This window comes from Mustela lutreola, chromosome X, assembly GCF_030435805.1.
Source record: "Mustela lutreola isolate mMusLut2 chromosome X, mMusLut2.pri, whole genome shotgun sequence".
Taxonomy (NCBI): Eukaryota; Metazoa; Chordata; class Mammalia; order Carnivora; family Mustelidae; genus Mustela; species Mustela lutreola.
In genome coordinates, this window is record NC_081308.1 from 101,555,129 (window position 1) to 101,568,003 (window position 12,875).

Below are 12,875 nucleotides of genomic sequence, written 5' to 3' on the forward strand. Positions count from 1 at the left end.
TTTAGCATGAACAATGATTCTGATCAAAATGTTAGAAGAACCTGGAACCATCCAGGGCAAAGCTATGTGCCCCATGACTCCCTTCTCCAGAACTTTTCCTGCCTTTCTTTTCCATCAAATCTTGCTGCTCCTATTTCTGTCAGTATGATTCTGCTTATTACCAATTATCCTGTAAAAATAGTTTTAGTTTCCTGGGTCACCTGGGTGGCTCAGGCGGTTAAGCGTCTGCCTTCAGCTCAGGTCATGATCCTGGGTTTCTGGGATCAAGTCAGCATCAGGCTCCCTGCTCAGTGGGAAGTCTGCTTCTCCCTCTCCTCCCCACTCATGTTCTCTGTTGCTATCTCTCTCTCTCAAACAAACAAAATCTTAAAAAGAATAAAATAAAATAGTTTTAGTTTTCCAATAGAGTTTCAAATCAACAGATAACGATTAATCAGTATCCGAGAAAGCAGATCTCAATGTATTACCACACTATAAAAGTGCTACCAACATCCTAATTCCAAATAAGATAAATTAAGAGCATCTTTGGTTCAACATTCCCTGCCTTATTCATATACAGTCAACTTGACCCTGAGAAATGACTAGACCACAAGTCTTCCTGTTGAGTGGTACTTCCTATCATCAGGGGGAAGAACAGTGTGTAAATACCAGTGGTATAACAGATGGTACAGGGGCGGTAGGTCTAATTGTGTCTTCTTTGAATGAAATGTAACAGTAATTCTGTTGACTCATATCCCCAACCACAGTTCATTCCGATATGCCACCTAGCCTTTCAGTCTTCCAAACGGAAGATAAAATTGGATCCATTCCTCATACCACAAACCAGGACACATTCTAAATGGATCAGATATTTCAGTGTAAAAATTGAAACTATTTGTTAAAAATGAACTCTTTCTGGGCACCTGCCTGGCTCAGTTGATAGAACACGCAAATCTTGATCTCATGGCTGTGAGTTTGAGCCCCACGCTGGGTGTAGACATTACTTAAAAATAAAATCTTTAGGGGTGTCTAGGTGGCTCAGTCAGTTAAGCATCTGACTCTTGATCTCAGCTCAGGTCTTGATCTTGGGGTCGTGAGTTCAAGCCCCACATTGGGTTCCATGATGGCTGTGGAGTCTACTTAAAATAAATAATAAAAAATTAAAGAATAGGGGCACCTGGGTGGCTCAGTGGGTTAAAGCCTCTGCCCTTCACTCAGGTCATGATCCCAGGGTCCTCAGATCAAGCCCCACATTGGGCTCCCTGCTCAGTGGGGAGTCTCCTTCTCCCTCTGCCACTCCCCCTGCTTATGTTGTCTCTCTCTCTCTCTCCATCAAATAAATAAAAAAAAAATCTTTAAAAAGAAAATATGGATATATTCCTCCATAACCTTAGAGTTAGGAAATCTAATTACAACTCGAACTCTGAAAACAAAAAGAGAAGATATCCAGGATCTATAAAGAACTCCTCAAACTCAACACACACAAAATAGACAATCATATCAAAAAATGGGCAGAAGATATGAACAGACACTTCTCCAATGAAGACATACAAATGGCTATCAGACACATGAAAAAATGTTCATCATCACTAGCCCTCAGGGAGATTCAAATTAAAACCACATTGAGATATCACCTTACACCAGTTAGAATGGCCAAAATGAGCAAGACAGGAAACAACATGTGTTGGAGGGGATGTGGAGAAAGGGGAACCCTCTTACACTGTTGGTGGGAATGCAAGTTGGTGCAGCCTCTTTGGAGAACAGTGTGGAGATTCCTCAAGAAATTAAAAATAGAACTTCCCTATGACCCTGCAATTGCACTACTGGGTATTTACCCCAAAGATACAGATGTAGTGAAAAGAAGGGCCATCTGTACCCCAATGTTTATAGCAGCAATGGCCACGGTCACCAAACTGTGGAAAGAACCAAGATGCTCTTCAATGGATGAATGGATAAGGAAGATGTGATCCATATACACTATGGAGTATTATGCCTCCATCAGAAAGGACGAATATCCAACTTTTGTAGCAACATGGACCGGACTGGAAGAGATTATGCTGAGTGAAATAAGTCAAGCAGAGAGAGTCAACTATCATATGGTTTCACTTATTTGTGGAGCATAACAAATAGCATGGAGGACATGGGGAGTTAGAGAGGAGAAGGGAGTTTGGGGAAATTGGAAGGGGAGGTGAACCATGAGAGACTATGGGCTCTGAAAAACAATCTGAGGGCTTTGAAGGGGTAGGGGGGTGGGAGGTCAGGGTACCAGGTGGTGGGTATTATAGAGGGCACGGATTGCATGGAGCCCTGGGTGTGGTGCAAAAATAATGAATACTGTTATGGTGAAAATAAATAAAAAATAAATTTAAAAAAAAAGAAGATAAATCTAATTACATAAAACCTTTCAAACTTCAGCATGTTGTAAAACAATAAGGAAAGTAAAAAGACATAAGATAGAAGACATTAACACACTGTCCTGAATTTTAATTGAGAACGGAACATCTTACCATACTAGACAGAATGGAAGCTATCTGAAACCACTAGGACTGTGTCTAAAGGACTCAAGATGCCAGATTGGAAGGTCCCAATGTTCAGAGTTGGGACAATTAAAGTATCAGTGAAAAGATTAGCTTCAGTGTACTGAAATCCATGACATTAGTGATCCATCCATTAGTTCATAATTTGGATAAAGGAAAAAATTGGTGACTATTGAAGGATGCTAATAAACCAATTCATTGTTTTGAAAGATGATAAATAAGGGGAAGAACTCAAATATTTTTCCTGCTTTTCCTACACATATTTGTCCTCAGGGTAACCAAATAGTAGATACGAGGAAGTCATACTCTTTCTAGAAGTATTCCAGCTAATAAATGACTTCTTCATTTAGTTAGAATTAGATCATCACCATTTTGCAGACTTTAATGAGTTAATATATCAAGGTACTGATCAATGGTGGGTGACCAACATTTTTTTAAGAGAGAGAGCAGGAGGTGGGGGGCGGAGAAGAGAGAGAGTGGGAGGGGGTGAGGGCGGGCAGGGAAGGAGAGAGAGAATCTTAAGTAGGCTCCATGCCCAGTGTGAGCCCGATATGGGGCTTGATTTCACGACAGAGATCATGACCTGAGCTGAAATCAAGAGTTGGACCTTAACGACTAAGGCACCCAGGTTCCCCAGCTGACTAACATTCTAAAAGAGACAACCAGACCTTCTGGGCTTTCTCATAGAAAATCTATATGATCACACAGTAGGGAACTCTACAGGAGAAAGGAACTACTTTCTTTAACAAATAAATTGCAATAAATTAAGAGATGGAAAGAGAATCTATAGATGAAAAGAATTAAGACACCTAGGAAATAATCATAATGTGTGGTCTTTTTTGATTCATGAGTCAAACAAGCAGTGGGGGGAAAAAGGCCAACCTAGGATGCAATTGGAAGTATGAACATAGACCTGATACTCGATTACAGTAAGAAAACAACTTTTCAGGCGTTAACAAAAGTATGGTGGTTATTTTAACTGTCCTTATCATTTAGAGATTCACATTAAAATATTACCAGTGAAATTTCTTTCATCAAATCTAATTCCTCAAAATATTATTTGCCTCAAAATAATATAGGTGGTGAAAAATAGTAAGCGGAGAGATGAAACAAGGCTGGCCAGGAACTGATCATTGTTGAAGCTGGGTGATGGGTACACAGGGGCACACTACACAAGCAGTGGTGTACTGAATCTGGTTAGTACCTGCTCATGAAAGCCCACCATTGATCTTCTGATCTTCTGGGCATTTTTCACATCAACCTGGGAGCTTGCAGTTGACCACAGTGTGGGTATGTCATCTGGAAAATCAGCACACGCTACAAATCAGCTCCCCGACCCAGAATTGAATGTTAAAACAGTCATCAGTACACCACTGTTATTCTGCCTACTCCTGTATAGTTTGAGCTATTTTCATTCAACAAATATTGATTGCATGCCAACCACATGCTAGGCACTGGACAGGATGCTAAGCATACAGCAGTAAACGAAAAAGCCATCATCCCATATTGATTTCCTAAGGCTGCCACAGCCTTAGGAAATCTTAGGTACAGTTAAAGTACCATTAACTGGGTGCCTTGACACAATAGAAATGTATTCTCTCAGGAGCGCCTGGGTGGCTCAGTCAGTTAAGTGTCTACCTTCGGCTCAGGTCATGATCCCAGGGTCCTCGGATCAAGCCCCATGCTTCTCCCTCTCCCACCCCCCCTGCTTGTGTTCCCTCTCTTGCTGTCTCTTTCTGTGTGTCAAATAAATAAATAAAAGCTGGGAAAAAAAGAAATGTATTCTCTCAGAGTTGTGGAGCCTCGAAGTCTGAAAATAAAGGGGTTGGCAGGACCATGCTCCTTCTGAAAACTGGAGGGGGATCCTTTCCTGCCTCTTCCTAGCTTCTGGTGGTTGCCTGGCTGGAATCTGGTACTCATTGGTTTCCAGCTGCCTTAACTCCAGTCTCTCAGTCATCAGATAGCATTTCCCTTCATGTGACTGTGTCTTCATAGGGCCAGCACCTTATAAAGGACACCAGTCATATTGGATTACAGGCCCACCCAACTCCAGTAGGACTTCACCATATTTGCATTTTTCTTAAACTGTGTTAAAAAACATACAATATAAAATTTCCCACTGTAACCACTTTGAAGCAGCACTGTTCAGTTAAGTCTATTCACATTGTTGTGTAACAGAGCTCTAGAACTTTCTCTTCTTGCAAAACTGAAGCTCTACCCATTTTCCCTTCCTCTTAGTCCTGGCAACCATCATCCTACTATCTCTCTCCCTTTTTTTTTTTTTTTAAGATTTTATTTGTCAGAGAGAGAGGGAGAAGCAGGCTTCTTGCCAAGCAAGGACCCCCACGAGACTTGAACCCAGGACTGTGGGATCATGATGGAGCCGAAGGCAGATGCTTAACTGACTGAGTCACCCAGGCACTCCTCCTACTATCTATTTCTATGAGTTGAACCACTTAAGATATCTCATGTGAGAGAAATCATATAGTACTTGGTTTTTTGTGACTGGGTTATTTTACTAACCATAATATTCTCAAGGTTCATCAATGTACCTTGTGACATAATTTCCTCCTTTTTGAAAGCTGAATATCCCACTGTGTGTATACACCACACTTTCTTTTTTTAAGATTTTATTTATTTGACAGAGAGAAAGATAGCAAGAGAGGGAACACAAGTTGGGGGAGTGGGAGAGGGAGAAGCAGGGAGCCCAATGCGGGTCTCGATCCCATGACCCTGGGATCATGACCTGAGCCAAAGGCAGATGCTTAACAACTGAGCCACCCAGGCATCCCTATATACCACATTTTCTTTATCCATTCATCAATCCATGGACACTGGGTTGCTTCTGCCTCTTGCCTATTGTGAATACAGCCATAATAAACTTGGTATGCAAATAACTCTGAAATCCTGCTTTGAATTGTTTTCTTCTGCATGCATTTTAATATTCCAATCATAAAACTTGTAAAAATATGTGAAGTAGGAAAAGGACTGTATCTCAGGGAATAAAATACATGAAAAGCATAACCAAATTATGTTACAGATGGGATTTTTGTAAATATTATTTAAACCCAATGTTTAGTCAATCTTTTCAACAATTAAATAGCGACTTCATCTAGAAATAGACTCAGGACTAAATTACATTTTCTAGGTAAACATGGCTTTTTATAAAATAAATATAATTAGTGTACTTATATCAAACAGCAGTTCTTCACTCTAGCACATAAATCAATGAAAGGAAGAATATATTTTCCTCCCATATTCATTTCCAAGCACATATGTTTGTATTCTCTATTATGTTTACAGGAACAAACACTTGAATTGAACTCCTAATGTTTCTTTTGATTATGAACACTGAATTGTAATTAAGTTGCATACACTTAGCTGCAATATTTGTGTTGTCTCAGAATTTGCGAGGATGTAAATTCAGACACTCTTCAGTTTCAAAGTAATTGTGGTTATTAGACTTGAAGTGGCCCTTTTAGTCTTCGCATTTTGCCTGGCTTTATGTCACTATAAATTAGCAGAAGGTAGGTAGCAAGCGATAGGATTGAAATATGGTTACTCTTTTCATCTAATGCATTACAATGGAGGAAAATGAAACAATAATTAGTGGGTGAATGGGAAATCAGAAGGAAGAGAAACATGTATTCTGTGTTTCAATAGTTAAGGACCAGATGTATGCTTCAGAATTATAAAGACGTGTTTCCATGGAGAGTTTTTTTTCCAAGGCTGCCCTTTGTTTATATGACTTGTTCTCACGTTTGTTAATTTTCTACAAGTTGTAAGTAATAATGTGATTCCAGAAACCATACTGGCTTGTTCTTCTTGGTCTTGCCTCCCTTCACAGTCTACGCACGCCAATCACATATAGGTATAGAGAGATCATGGATTGGTATTAGAATTCATGCCTTCAGCCAAGTTTTTTTTTTTTTTCTTGGATGGGACTACTTATTTGGTCTCCATTCCATTGGAAACCTAGTACTAGGATTTGGAGCTACAAGATGGCCACAGAGATCTGAAAGCTTAAACTGCATGGGTAAATATATTTCAGCATGAGCAATCATGTCAATACGCCTTTCTGTATCAATGTGGCCGGGGGTCCAGACACAACCCACAACATTCTGGAGGCACTAAGTCAGCTGCTGGGAATACACAACAAGCTTATTGGAGATGCATCACACACCTCCTCCAGTCTTTACCCTAACCCACTGTGGACCATTGCCCTCTGCTGCATAGATATAATGGCAGCACAAAAATTCTAAAATAAGGTGGGAACAAGCAGCAGCTAGAGGTTAGAGAAGAGAACTTGGAGCCCCTGTGAGTCTGGCCCGGAGAACGCCAACATGTAATTTTTCTGGGTACTGTACAGTGGAAACAAGCTCTAATTCTTCTCCCGGGGGGACAGACTTGCCACCTGTGCTCTCCTCTAATTATCTCTGATCAGGCTTATGTGGTAGGAAGTTATGTTTTGGTGGCTGTGATTGGGCCCAGGACATTGCTAAGTCTGTAATTACTAGCTGGTTTAAATCACAGCTCGTCTGGAACTTCACAGCCATTTGTGTAAATTGCCTCAATATTTTTTGACTGTAAGCTTGTCCTTTTATACCTCCACACGAACTCAGAGACGAGCAAGTAACAGTGAAGGAAAAGCAAATCTGTTAAGTGAATTAAGAAATGTGCAAAAATGGGGCGCCTGGGTGGCTCAGTCTTGTAAGCATCTGCCTTTGGCTCTGGTCATGATCTCAGGGTCCTAAAATTGAGCCCCGCATCGGGCTCTCTGCTCAGCAGGGAGCTTGCTTCCCCCTCTCTCTCTCTGCCAGCCTCTCTGCCTACTTGTGATCCCTCTCTCTGTCAAATAAATAAATACAATCTTAAAAAAAAAAAAAGCACAAAATGAAGATAGCTAGCCATGGGCAGGAAAAATGAGTCATCCCTGTAGAGAGAGGTATATGCTCTTGCTCAGTAACCTTCCATGAGGTAGAAAGAGAGGCCAAAACTTTAGAATGAGTCCCCCCAACTGACCACTGAGAATATCAGCTGTCAGAAGACCTGGATTCGGATTCCTGGCTTTCCCACTTATTTCTGGGCTGTATGATGGTACGGGAAACTACTGAACCTCTGTGATCATGAGGTTTCCCATTAAGAAGAAACAAAACTTCCTTGTCACACAATATGGCTGTCGTGAAAAATCAAACAAAATAACAAAAAGAAAATTTCACATCCCCATCAGCAGAGTAATGGCACTTAGTAAGCCCTTAGTAATAACAGCAATGATCATTACTATTACTGAAGTAACTTGGTTTTCCGGGCTCTACAGGGAAGAAGAGAGATTCCTTTGCCCATGCCCCAAGTCTCCATTCCATCCAACTGCTAATCAGAACTACATGGCAGAATAAGGAAAGGGAACTGTGCTCGGGAGAAAGTGAGGGTGCCATCCTCCTCCTGGAGATGAAGAAAGGTTACTCTGCAATGGTGTTTCTTCCCCCTCTCTCTCCAGCATGCCCCTGAGACGTTACAGTTGATGAAGTCCAAGAAAATGGTGCGTAAACAAGCTAATTATTTCCAAAGGAAATGAATACTCATAATAATTTAATGCAGGTGGTGCTTAATAAACAACCCTTTCGCTGAGTAAACAAAAGAGGGAAACTGTGAGTAATTTACAGGCACGTAAGTGAAATCGCTTGACGGTGCCTTCCACGCAGCGGTCCTAAGAACTATATGCTGTTCTACCGTTCACCTCTGAGATATGTGTCAATGGAAGAGTCTGACAATGCGAACACGAAAATATCCTTAATCAAGCGCATATGTGTGGATCCTGCACTTTGCTTAGCGAGGTGGATGAAAAGAATCAGAGCCACTCGCTTATACACTCGGCCAGCTGTGCCGTTGGACCCCTGCCAGCCTGATTCCCCACTGAAACAAAGGAAGCAAACGCTGTGTTCGAGAACAGAAAGCCTCACGCCTCACACTCTGGCCAAACAGTTGTCTCCAAATGTTACCCTCCTTTTAAAGAACTCCTATAATAATTACGAGTGTGTGATTACACGGCATTTGGAAAGATTACCTGTGGGCGTGCAAGATTTAACTTTTCTCATTTGAAGCCATGGTACTATGGCCATTTCCCTGGGCTTTAAAGGGCAACGTCTGACATTTGGTCTGTGGTAGATTTAACAGGCCGCTTGTAAGCTTAAAGGTTTTGCCTGGTTAAATCGGGTTTTTATCACAGAGGCTATTTGCAACTTTATGCTCTGTCTCACAGAAATGTCAGTGTTTGCCTTTACTCGGAACTGGACATGGAAACCCAAGGGTGGTCCCTGAGCAGCTCGAAAATAGAAGATCCTCGGCTTTGGGCCCCATGCTCTTAATCATCCACTGACAACCTCAGCGAAGCCTCCATTTTCACTGAGGGTGCTAGAAGGCTTCTGGACGACTGAGCAGCCGCCATCTTTTGAGAAAAACTAAATGCTTCTAATTCTCTGCCACACTGTAAGTTGCCTGAACGTTTTCTTTTATTCTCTTCTGGTGGGGGAAAAAAACCATTTGGATAATAAGCTTGAGAAATACATTTTCTATGGATTCTGTGGAAATAACTATGTCATTCGGTATGGGAATTCGGACCTCAGCTGGACTGGCACCGAAGGCTTGGCAGGCTTCTTGTTGACTCCCTCGGGAATTTCTTAAACAGTTGTTCGAAATCCAAACTGTTTCCACTGCTCTCAAGTCCCCGGTCCTACCCCAGCTGTCCCTCCTCTCGCGATGACCTCACCGGCTACTTCACTGCAAAGACCGCGACCATGTAGGCTCCCTTGTTCCCTGTCTTTCTTCAAGCCACACAGTGAGGATGGTGCTTCTCCCTGTATTCTCCCACAACCCTCCTGTCCCCAAGAAAGCCATGTCTCTCTTTTTGGGGCCACAGCTATGTCCTCTCCTTGGACACTTGATGCAAACCCCTCTCCACTCCTGAGAAAAATCGTGCCATGAGCTATTTTTCCTGGTCCATAAACACATTCAGGGCTCCTCTGACTTTGACCCAAGTCACCATTCTATCTATGTCTCCTCTTCCTTTTACTGTCACCTGTCACAGGTTCAACTTCTCACAGATGTAGCCCTGGCTCAACCAACCCCTTGTTCAGCACCTGTTCACTCCCCAACCCCTGGGAACCCAGCTTCCACTCCACACTCTATTATACTCCATTGAAACTGCTGTCCTGAAAGTCAGCAATGACCTCATAACTGGCAGATTCTATGGGCTTTTTCTTAGAATTCACCCCACCTGACCTAGCTGCAGCTTTGACCAATGTTGACCAGTTCTTCCCTCCTACAATGGTCTCCCTCGCTTCCATGAAATCACTACACTGGATCTGTGGACTATTTCCTCTATCTATCCCTTAAATGTGAGCATTCCCCATAGGTCCTGTCCATGACCCTTGTCTCATCTAGTCTCTCCCTTTGGATGAACTTATCAATTCTACAGGTTCCATTACCTTCTCTGTGGGGACAGCCACCTAACCTCTATCATTCATTCATGTATACATCCATCAACTATCTGCTAAATGTAGGCCACATGAGCAGAGCGACTATAGAATTTATCATCCCCCTTTTTTGAAGATTTTACTTTTAAGTACTCTCTACACCCAACATGGGGCTCAAATTCACAACCCTGAAATCAAGAGTCACACACTCCACTGACTAAGCCGGCCAGATGCCCCTGTAATTTATCATTCTAACAGGGACATTTTGAGTGTGAAAGGGGGCACTGTTAATACTTACATCAGAGAGGGTGTAAACCTGTATCATCTTAGACAAACCAAGACATGTGGTAACCTAAGCGTAAGGTACTCTGCCAAGTATTATGACACTATGGAAGCAAATCATAAATGCATCCAGCCTTCAAAGAGCACCAAGTCTAGTACAATGATAGAAATGAACATAAGGAAATGGAATACCATTAGAAGGCGATAACCGGGGCACCTGGGTGGCTCTGTCGTTGGGTGTCTGTCTTCAGCTCAGGTCATGATCCCAGCATCCTGGGATCGAGTCCCACACTGGGTCCCTTGCTCGGGGGGTGGGGGGGGGAGCATCCTTCTCTCTCTGCCTGCCACTCCCCCTGATTGTGCTCTCTCTCTCCAACAAATAAATAAATAAAATCTTTAAAACAAAACAAAACAAACAAAAAGAAAAATGGGATAGTGGCAGGTAATTGGCCATGTCTACAAAGGAGGTGAACTCTAGAAGATTGAGAGGGAAAGCCAGGGGGGAAAAGAGATGTCAAGGATGACAAGTTTTCTAGCCTAGGTAGTTAGACAAAGAGTTTTTCCTCTTATTTGAAACTAAACCCAATCTTGATATGGACCAGAGTGGATTTGTGTATTTTAAAGAAGAATTTTATTTATTTATTTTTATTTGACAGAAAGAAAAAACAAGCAGGGGGAACAGCAGAGGCAGAGGGAGAAGCAGGCTTTCTGCTGAGCAGGGGGCCCGATGTGGGGCTTGATCCCAGGACCTCAGGATCATGACCTGAGCCAAAGGTAGACACGGAACTGACTCAGCTACCCAAGCATCTCTAAAGAAGAATTTTAAAATGTTCTTCCTATTTAGAGCAACTCAGAAGACACTACTACTCTAGTCTCACTAGCAGATTTGATTATAGCCATGCAAAGAGCCACCTGGAGTCCTGGCTATTCTAGGCCGTGTCAGCAGTCGTCCTAATCTACACCACCAGACCCTCAAACACACGTTATAAGACAGTAGCCATGTTTTGTTATGATGATGCCTTCAAATGTATTTCCAAGGAGTTCAAATACATTACTGCTTCTTATCACTTTTAATCTAATATACATGATAGGCATAATGGGAGTTACAAAGAAGACAAATAATTTAATCTCCAGGTTATTAACAGGGTCTGTAATAAACTGATGTTCACGGTCAGAGGGTCATAGTGTTTCTCAGATGGCTTCAACAACCAGTTCTCTTTCAGGCTTTCTAGCAAGCAAAGTCTTTTTTCCCAAACAGGTTGGTGACCCCAGCCTTCCCTTCTATTACCCCTCTAAAGGGGACTGGGTGCATACCTTTAACCCTAAATAGGACTGAGGGACACCTGGGTGGCTCAGATGGTTAAGCGTCTGTCTTCAGCTCAGGTCATGATCTCTAGGTCCTGGAACTGGGCACCATGTTGGGCTCCCAGCTCAGTAGGGAGTCTGCTTCTCCATTTCCCTCTGCCTCTCCCCCTGCTCATGCTCTCTCTCTCTCTCTCTGTCTCAAATGAATAAATACAATCTTAAAAAAATAAAAAATAAATAAATAGGACTGAGATTAGGCCTAGATCCCTCAACATACCCAGTATAGCTCTACACGGGCCAGGTAAGATGACTGAAAACAAGTTATGTGTCCTCAAATAGAACTCCCCATTTTCAAAGACCAAGCACCCCAATGTATACAGAAAGTGCTGTCAGATTAGTCAAGAACCCAGACCAAGAGGCATGAGAGACATCTTGGAGAGAAACCTTCCCTACTCTGGACTTGATCAACAGATACAGGAACCGAGAGAAATGTGGAGAGAATATGGGGCGGGGGGGGGGGGGAGCTTATTTTGTGTTTAGCTTTGCTTTCCTTTGCTTTTGGGTAAAAAAGATATACTGTACCTAAATAATGTCTTAATGAGGCAGGTCAGTATTTACAGTCCTTCAAACCCCATTTAACCTTTCTGTGTCTCATCTGTTAAGCATGCTGGCCAAGATCACATACCAAATCACTGACACAGTCATCATGAGGCCCCCAGTGCCTTGTTCCCAGTTTCATATTTTAAATAAGCCAGCGACAAAATAGAGGGGAAAACTGGGTCAGAGAAACAAACTTGGCCTTTAAAAAAAAATCTGCATTTCAAAATAAAGGCAATTACACAAAGACATGACATTCCTTATCCAAACAGAAAAATAAGCTGGAGCCCTAACATCTTTCTTTTCCAACAGGATATACAGAGGCACTTTTAAGGATAAGAAGAGCAAAATGATGGGCCTACCATCGTTGTCAATTCTTTTATCTGATGAGGCTTTATTTCTTAGAAAATTTTAGTGGAGTTACAGACACAAACAAGGTAAAGAACTAGCTAATATAACACAGCTATAAAGATTCAAAAAAAATTTTAAGAAGGGTATATATGCTGAACAAAGCATGTTCAACACCGGAGATAGATTTTTTAAAAAATGCTAGTTGTTGGTATCCATCCTTTAGAATCCTGTTCATCTAGACTGTTTTAAACCAATTTCTTACCAATTTCTTGTTTCCTTAACTTTAAATTCCTAGATTTGTACTCCAACTTTGATGGCTGCCTCTAATCCCATAAATCATGGTGCCCTGTTC

General features: G+C 41.9%; 1 long non-coding RNA gene across 1 annotated transcript in view; it reads right to left on the reverse strand.

The window, feature by feature from the left end:
- Positions 1–12,875, reverse strand: part of LOC131821911 (uncharacterized) — a 101,169-nt gene that overhangs the window by 16,517 nt on the left and 71,777 nt on the right. The window lies entirely within an intron of this gene.